The following is an 8,547-nucleotide window of genomic DNA, read 5'->3' on the forward strand; positions in this document are numbered from 1 at the left end:
AACTTAGAGCCACTGCTGGCAGCCACTCCCACTGCATAGAGAAAGACAGAGAACCACTTCCACACCAGTGTTGAGCCAGCTGGTGAGCTGGGGGTAGGTGCTGGTGGGTGCTGACGCTTTTGCTCCCGTTCCACAGATGAAAGCCCATGTTTCATCTCCAACTCAATGCTCCACAACTTCTACATTGTGTTTCTGATACTGCTACAGCCAGTACTGCCTCATTCTGGCATCCTGTGCTGGGACAGTTGTGTCACCCCAGTGTCCCAAAGTGATGCTAAACGCATCTGCATCACCCCAGCGTGTCCCTATCCAACGCCTGGGGACAGCACCACTGGGAGGGTGTCACCACCCATGCCATGTTCTTGCAGAGTCCTCAGAAGTGGAGCAGACCCTGGCGATGGCAAGGGACAGGTAGGAGATGGTTGGGAACCACTCTGTGGCCAGCGACCTAGGAGTCCCACCCTGAGAGGACATTCCTTCTCCAGGGACACCTTGAGCTGCTGTCACCTTGGGGTGCAGCCAGTGATCCAACAGTGGGGGAAACAGCACCTCTGGGAGCTTTTTGGGGTGCTGATGGCTCTCTCCTCTCTAGGTCCTTGCTGTCCCCGTGCCGCCAATGCCAGGGGATCACCAAGCTTGGCAGAATCCTACCTGGGGGCAGGACTTCTGCCACCTCCATGACCCCGTTGAGTCTTCGTCAGTGGCTGGGCCATCAGCTCATCCTCTCGTGTTTGATCGCCTCCCAGAGGACATCCTGCCTCCTGGGACACCTTGAGGCTGACGTCACCTTGGGTTGTGGCCAATGACCCAAAAATGAGGGGAACGCCGCACTTTGTCACCTCTGTGGCCACTCCCTCTCCCAAGGCCGCGCTCCCGAGCACACATTGGTGGCCCCGTTGTGCTGTTGTCTGTAAGAGGCAGTGCTGGAGAGAGGTACATGGTCCAGTGTAGGTGCGAGGGGCGCCTGGGTCCACATCTGGTAGGGAGCTCCACAACCCAGAAAATAGTATGGGGCAGTGGGGGGTGGTGATTTCCAGCCCTCCCCAGGGCTATGGACAAGGACCCTGGTACCCCTGGGTGTACTGGGGGCTGGTTCCCTTAATAAGAGGTCCCCCAAACCTTTCCCTGGATTTTTTGGGAGGTTCTCCATACCTTTTTTCCCCCACAGGATCCTCTTCTAACAGCCATGCCGTCCTGGATTGCCTGGGCGCTGCCTCTGCTCTGCATTGCTGCAGGACTCTTTGGCTGGCTGAGCCTCAGCACCCCCTGAGAGGTGTTGGGGCCGGCCCCAAGGAGATGGGGACCTCCCTGAAGATGTAGGTTCCCCCACACGTCCCCTTGGAGGGGACTAGTGACAAGCCATCACTCCTGGCCTCCAGTCATGGAGTCTCTGCCCCCCGTCCCGCCGCCAGTGCCACGGATTCACCAAACTTGGCAACTGATGCCAGAAGAATCCTACCCACGGGCAGAACTTCTGCCACCTCCATGTCCCCCGTCATCGAGGCTCGGATATGGGCTCTTTCTGCTGTTTGTTCACCTCTCACAGCAGTTTTTAACCCTTTTTTGGTTCCTCCAGTTTTCACTTTTTCCTCCTTCCATTTTTGCCTTTTTGCCCTTTTCCCCCCTTTCCTTTTTTGCCCTTTTTGCTTTTTTCCCCTTCCCACTTTTTGACCCTTCACCCCCTTTTCTTCTTGTTGCCCTTTTCCCTATTGCCTGTGCCTTCTTTAATCTTCATTAAATCTCCTTGTTAATAAATGTTATCAGTTTGATGTTGTGCTTTGCCATTGCTGTTCAATAACGCAGACTCTTTTTGAAGATCTACCATCGTGAGAAATGATGGTTGGATCATCCCCAACAGCAGTTTTCAAATAGTGCTGTTTTTTTTACCAAGAACACCTCAGTGATAGAGCACTTTCCATCTTTAGCCACTATAAAAGACACAGCTCACTCTCCTCCTCTTTGACACAATAATGACACAATAAATCCAAGATCGGGGTCCTGGGCACCGAACCAGTTGCACCATAACCCACCATCCAAGGTGCAGAGCCAGCTTTCACCCGTACCATCAGTTAAATGGCTTTAAAGGTTTTGTTAATTTTATTAATTTATTAACTTAATGCAATGACAGCTCTTCTGTGCCACTGCCACTTTATGTTAGATCAGATATCAGCTGTTACAAAACTCTATCAAGTCCAGACCACAGAAACTTAATATTTCAACGGAAATGTGGTTGTATGCCCACACTTAACTGGAACCAAACTGGGGATCCACCAGTGCACAGATCCAGGAAGAAAAATGGTGGAAGCAGTATCACACATGCACTGCACGCACACTCAAAATAAGACATGCTTCCACTGAGAAAAAGTTTAAAAAGTTGAAGCAGCTCTTTAATTTCTTAGGATTTTACCACATTGGGTGTTCTCCTTAAGGGTGAAAGGCAGAGTTGAGTAAGGGTTGACTCCACCACCTCCTTGGGCAGTCCCTACCAGTGCCTGATAATCCTTTCAGGAAGGAAAAGTTTCCTCAGATCCAATCTGAACCTCCTTTGGTGCAACTTGAGGCCATCCAAAATGTATTGACACTTCCTGAAATGATTGAAGGTTGATGGGACTTCAGAGGGAGTGGAAGTTCTGGGTGACACTTTCAAGTCTTTTGGATGCACACAGCAAACTCCAAGCAACTGCGCCTGTTCTGTCATTCAGCGAGACCCAGACAGGCTGGAGAGCTGGGTGGGGAAAAATTGAATTAAATTCAACAAGGGCAAGTGTAGGGTCTTGCATCTGGGGAAGAACAACACCATGCACCAGTATAGGTTGGGGACTGACCTGTTGGGGAGTAGCACTGCAGAAAGGGACCTGAGGGTGCTGTTGGACAGCAGGATGACCATGAGCGAGCAACGTGCCCTTGTGGCCAGGAAGCCCAAAGGCATCTTGGGGTGTATGAGAAGGGGTGGTTTTAGGGCAGAGAGGTTCTCCTTCCCCTCTACTCTGCACTGGTGAGACCGTATCTGGAATATTGTGTTCAGTTCTGGACCCCTCAGTTCAAGAAGGACAGGAACTGCTGGAAAGAGTCCAGTGCAGAGCCACAAAGATGATGGAGGAAGTGGAGCATCTCCTGCTGAGGAGCGGCTGAGGGAGCTGGGTCTCTTTATCTTGGAGCAGCGGAGACTGAGGGGTGACCTCATTGATATTTATAGGTATGGAAAGGGTGAGTGTCAGGAGGAAGGAGCCAGGCTCTTCTCAGTGATAGCCAATGATAGTGTTGCAGTCAAGAGAACATTTTGATTGATTAAAGTAGTTAAAGTAGGTATTTGTTTAAACTGTGAAGTTAAAACTACAAGATATATGCGTACAAGTACTTAAAGAATGTATGTACCATACACAGGTACATACCAGAAGAATAGTTGTGATAAGAAAAGGATTACACCATAATTTTTCTTTTTTCTGCATGTCACAATTATATAGAGGTAAGCTTTTGAAGTAAATCGATGTCTTGTACGAAATACTATGGTAGTTAGGAACCAATTATGGTAAAGGACAAATTAAAAAGTGGAGATTTTATCCACACTTGTTTAATCTTATGAAATTGCTTTGTTAAATGTGTATAAATAAGCTGTGAAAATGTATGAACCTCGGAGCACAATTAGAGGAGCTATCCTCTGTGTTCCCCCAGCGCTGCAATAAAGAAGCGCCTGCTTATCTGCAACTGTGTAGATCGGGTGTTGATCAAACTCCAGCCACCACTGAGGAATTCTCGGGGAGATCTGTTGCCTTCGACTCTTACAGCTCCTCACAACATTCCCTGGTACGGTAAGGCACTTCTTTTCTTGATGAACTAACCTGTAAGTTGCGGTGTCAGAGACCCCACTTGGTTGGGCTCAGGTGGAGCCAAGGAGCCTGCCTGTTTGACGGAGTGAAAGCTCTGCATGGTTGGGCTAGGGAATTCCTCAGTATTGGGAGCCTAGGTGCTGCCCATAAGGCAAACGTGAAAGCGATTGCAGGGTTGGCATTGGTATTGGTATAAAGAAGCCATGAGGCAATCGCAGGGTTAACAGTGGTATTGGTATTGGTATTAAGAGGACACGCATACCTAAAAAAAAAAAAAAAAGAAAAAAGAAAAAAAGTGTTTTAGTAAAGTAACTTTGAAAACTGTGAGAGTGACTGAGCCGTGCAATTGCGCACGAAGCGAGTGCGGAGCTTTGATCTGCGGTTCTATTATCCCACGAGGGAAACAGCCAGAGATAAGTGAAGCATGAGGATGAAATAAGTGAGTGGAAGCACTATTCCTGAAACCTCCCCTTTGGGATGTCTTTTAGCACATTGGGGAGAACTGCACGATTTGTGCAAGAGTCAACTCATTGAATATTGCAATCATGTGTGGTTATTGTATGATTTGGAGAGTGGGGAAAGTGGCCTTTAAATGGGACTTTAAATTACAATACTATTTTGCAATTGATGTTTTGTAAGAGAGAAGGAAAATGGGATGAACTCCCATACGTAGATCTTTTCTTTTAATCTCTGGGAAAAGCCAGACTGGCAAAGGAAACGTAAAATGAATAATCGAGAATGTACTAAAAAATGTCTTTGCAAGGAAATGTCTTTGTGAGTAAAGCCAGAAAAGGCTCAGGAAAATTATGCTGCTTGTACTTCCACCAAAATGTGCTGTAAACACCTGGCTATGAAAGGAAAAGAAAGGGAGCGGACAGATATGGGGCCTGAACTGGACATAGTGCCATCTGGCCCTATAGCTCCTGTTCCCATTTACCCTCCTCTCCAGCCCTCCTTCGAATTCAGACCTGATCCTGGAGCCGACCACCCGGCAGGGCAATCAGCACCAGAGTCCAATCAATTGCGTCCTTACCTGGATAGTAGTGAAGTAGAGGAAGAATCATATTCAGATTCTTCTACTCCCATATCCAGGAGAACAAGACAGCATACTCACCTGGTAACTCCTTTAAGATCACAAACTGGGAGACGGATAATAGCTCCCTTAGGACAGGGAGTGGGGCAACGGGGACTGGTGTATGTAAAACAAGTGTCCTTTTCTCCTTCCGACCTTATAATCTGGAAAGAATCAGCAGGTCCCTACAGGGAAGACCCCGGTAAGGTGGGGAGGGTAATGGGAATGATAATTAAGACTCAAAATCCAGATTGGGACGATATACAAGTCATTTTGGACACTTATGGATGCCACGGAGAAACAGATTGTTTTAAGAACGGCTCGAATGCAAGCAGAAGAGGATGTCCGTACTCGGACAGTAGATGGAGCCATAGACCAGAATTTCCCGACTAGGAATCCACAGTGGGACCTGAAGCGAGACGATCATACGGAGAGATTAAAAAGATACCAACAGTGGATCCTATATGGTGTTCAAAATGCTATGCCTAAGACTATAAACTGGTCCAAATTATATGACATTCGGCAAGAAAAGAATGAGTCCCCAACAACGTTTTTGGAAAGGCTAAAGGAAGCCAAGGAGACCAGAGCACACTTGGCTTTAATCTTTTTGGGACAATGCCAGGAAGATATAAGGAAAAAGCTCCAGAAATTCAGAATTTGGACTGGCTACTAGAAGTAGCATGGAAAGTTTATAGCAACTGAGATAAAGAAAATGAAACACAAAAACAAAAGCTTGCTGTTATGACACAAGCTTCAGGAATTGCAAACTGGGAACGGGACAGGGGACAAGGCTTCACAAGGGGAGGAGGAAGGGGACAAATTTTCAGAGCCCTCCTTGGACGTAATCAACGTGCTTTCTGTTGGGAGGAAGGACACTGGAAACATGAGTGTCCAAGATTTACCAACCAACAAGCTGTGGCTAATGTAATGGTTTTGGGAGAATATACCCAGTGAGTAGCACCAGAGGCGAAGGCAGCTGAGCCTCTGGTGATGATAAAGCTGGGAGAAAAGGAAATTACATTTCTGGTGAATACAGGCACAATATTTTCTGTATTAAATAAAGTAAAAGGGAAGACTGGGACTAAAACAGTAAATATAGTGGGAGCCACAGGGAAGGAGGAAAATCGGCCATTCCTGCAACCCCTGAATTTACAATTCAGAAATATGATAATAACGCATGAATTTTTGTATGTCCTTTAACGCCCACTGCCCCTGTTGAAAAAGGGATTTACTGTCCAAATTGAATGCGCAAATTGTTTTTGAAAATGGGAACTTGCTGTTGAAAATACCTGAATCAAAAATGGGACAAATTTTAATGATAGAGGAAAGACCTAAAGTGATGGGGGTGCCTCCAGAAATAGAAAATGCAGTATATCCTACAGTGTGGGAGACTGATATTCCAGGAAAATCTAAAATGGCGCAGCCAGTAAAAGTTGAGTTAAAAGAAGGGGCAAGACCAGTTAGGGTTAAACAGTATCCAATTTGACCAGAAGCTAAACAGGGAATAAAGAAGGTGATTGATAAATTTCTGAAGTATAAAATCCTAGAAGAATGTGAATCAGAATATAATACACCAATTTTCCCAATGCGAAAACCAAATAGGGAATATAGGTTAGTTCAGGACTTAAGACCTATAAAGCAGATTGTGAAAGATATACATCCAGTTGTACTGAATCCATACACCTCACTGACAGCTCTAAAGGAGAACTAGCAGTGGTTTACAGTGCTTGATTTCAAAGATGCTTTCTTTTGTATCCCTTTGGAAAAGGAAAGTCGCAAACTGTTTGCTTTTGAGTGGGAGGACCCACAAACAGGGCACAAGACACAGTTAACAGGGACACGACTACTCCAAGGTTTCAAAAATAGCCCCACAATTTTTGGAAGACAACTGGCAAAAGAACTGGAAATGTGGACTAAGGAAAAGACTGTGGTTTCAAGGCCAGAACATCTACTTCTACAGTACAGAGACAATATTCTACTAGCACAGAAGAAAAATCTGCTTGCATACAGGTAACCATTGAACTTTTAAATTTTCTGGGATTGAATGGGTGCAAGGTGTCTAAGAAAAAGGCCCAAATTGTGAGCACAGTTGTGGTTTATTTGGGATTTAGAACTTCAAAAGGACGACGACAGTTGGGAATACACCATGTGAGAAAAACCACAGCAAGAGGCTTTTTGGAAACTCAAGGAGGCTCTGATGATGGCACCAGCCCTGGGTTCACCAGATTTGACTAAAGACTTTCAATTGTTTGTCCATGAAAGACAACACCGAGCCTCAGGAGTCCCGACCCAAAGGATAGGAAGCTGGAAAAAACTGCTGGGATACTTTTCCAAACAGTTGGGCTCGGTAAGCAAAGGGTGGCCTTCTTGCTTGCGGGCAGTTGCTGCAACTGTAATACTGATACAAGAGGCAAAGAACTTGACTCTGGGAAGGACTATCACAGTTTGTCCCGCACATGGTAACAACAGTTTTGGAACAAAAAGGGGGACATTGGCTATCCCCTAGCAGAATGATGAAATGTCAAGTGATACTGACTGAACAAGATGGTGTAGTTTTAAAAACAACTGACCTTGTGAATCCTGCAGTGTTTTTGAGTACTTCACAGGAAGAGCAGCAGTTGGAGCATGACTGCACTGTAACCATCGAACATACATCCTCCAGTTGGGAGGATCTGAAAGATGTTCCCCTTGAGAAACTGGACTGGGAACTATTACAGACAGCTCCGGTTTTGTTTTGAATGGAACTCACTATGCTGGATATGCGGTAACAACTGAAAATACAGTGGTGGAGGCACATGCACCGCCCATCACAACCTCTGCATGGACAGCAGAGTTGATCGCATTAACCCGAGCCTTGGAACTAAGCAAAGGAAAGAAGGCTTACATATGGACTGACCCTAAGTATGCTTTTGGTGTAGTACATGTCCATGGGGCCCTGTGGAAAGAAAGACGACTACATCAAAAAGAAGTTTTACAGCTTTTATTGGCTATACAAGAGCCAGCACAAATATCGATCATGCACTGTAAAGCACATCAATCTGGAAACACTAAAACAGTAGAAGGGAATAGATTAGCAGACCAGACTGCTAAGAAAGCAGCACTACAGCAAACGGCATCACAAATGGCACTAATTCCCACCAGGACTGTAGAACTTTCTACAGAATCTCCAAAATATTCTGGAGAGGTTGATAAATTGGCACAATTGGTCAATGCAAAGAAAAATCAGGCAGGATAGTGGGTTGCTGTCGCTGTTGAGACAGACATGACATACAAGAAGTTATGAGCAAAGGACCAAAAGCCAAAAGACAAAGTTTATTGTTTAAGCAAGCCCTTTTATATCTTTCTTAAGAATATGTATCCATATATGATTGGTTCAACCAAAGACCAACAGTTCATGATTGGATGACTTGTTATCTGTTGTAACTTTGATAAGCTGCTTCTACTTGCGGTCTGGCAGTTCCTTAATCTTGTTTACTCAGCTCTTCTCAGGACTTTCCGGCCTCTTCAAGGATACACAGCTATCTGCTCAAGGTCAATGTTAAACTCACATTCCGATCCCTCGGACCAGCCGAGGTTTCCCACAATAGCTCACCCTTGCATTCCCAGCCCAGGTCCACCTGAGCCACCTCAATTCTGGTAGCCGGGTCT

The sequence above is a fragment of the Mesitornis unicolor genome, unplaced genomic scaffold (genome assembly GCF_000695765.1).
Source record: "Mesitornis unicolor isolate BGI_N332 unplaced genomic scaffold, ASM69576v1 scaffold7106, whole genome shotgun sequence".
Lineage (NCBI taxonomy): Eukaryota > Metazoa > Chordata > Aves > Mesitornithiformes > Mesitornithidae > Mesitornis > Mesitornis unicolor.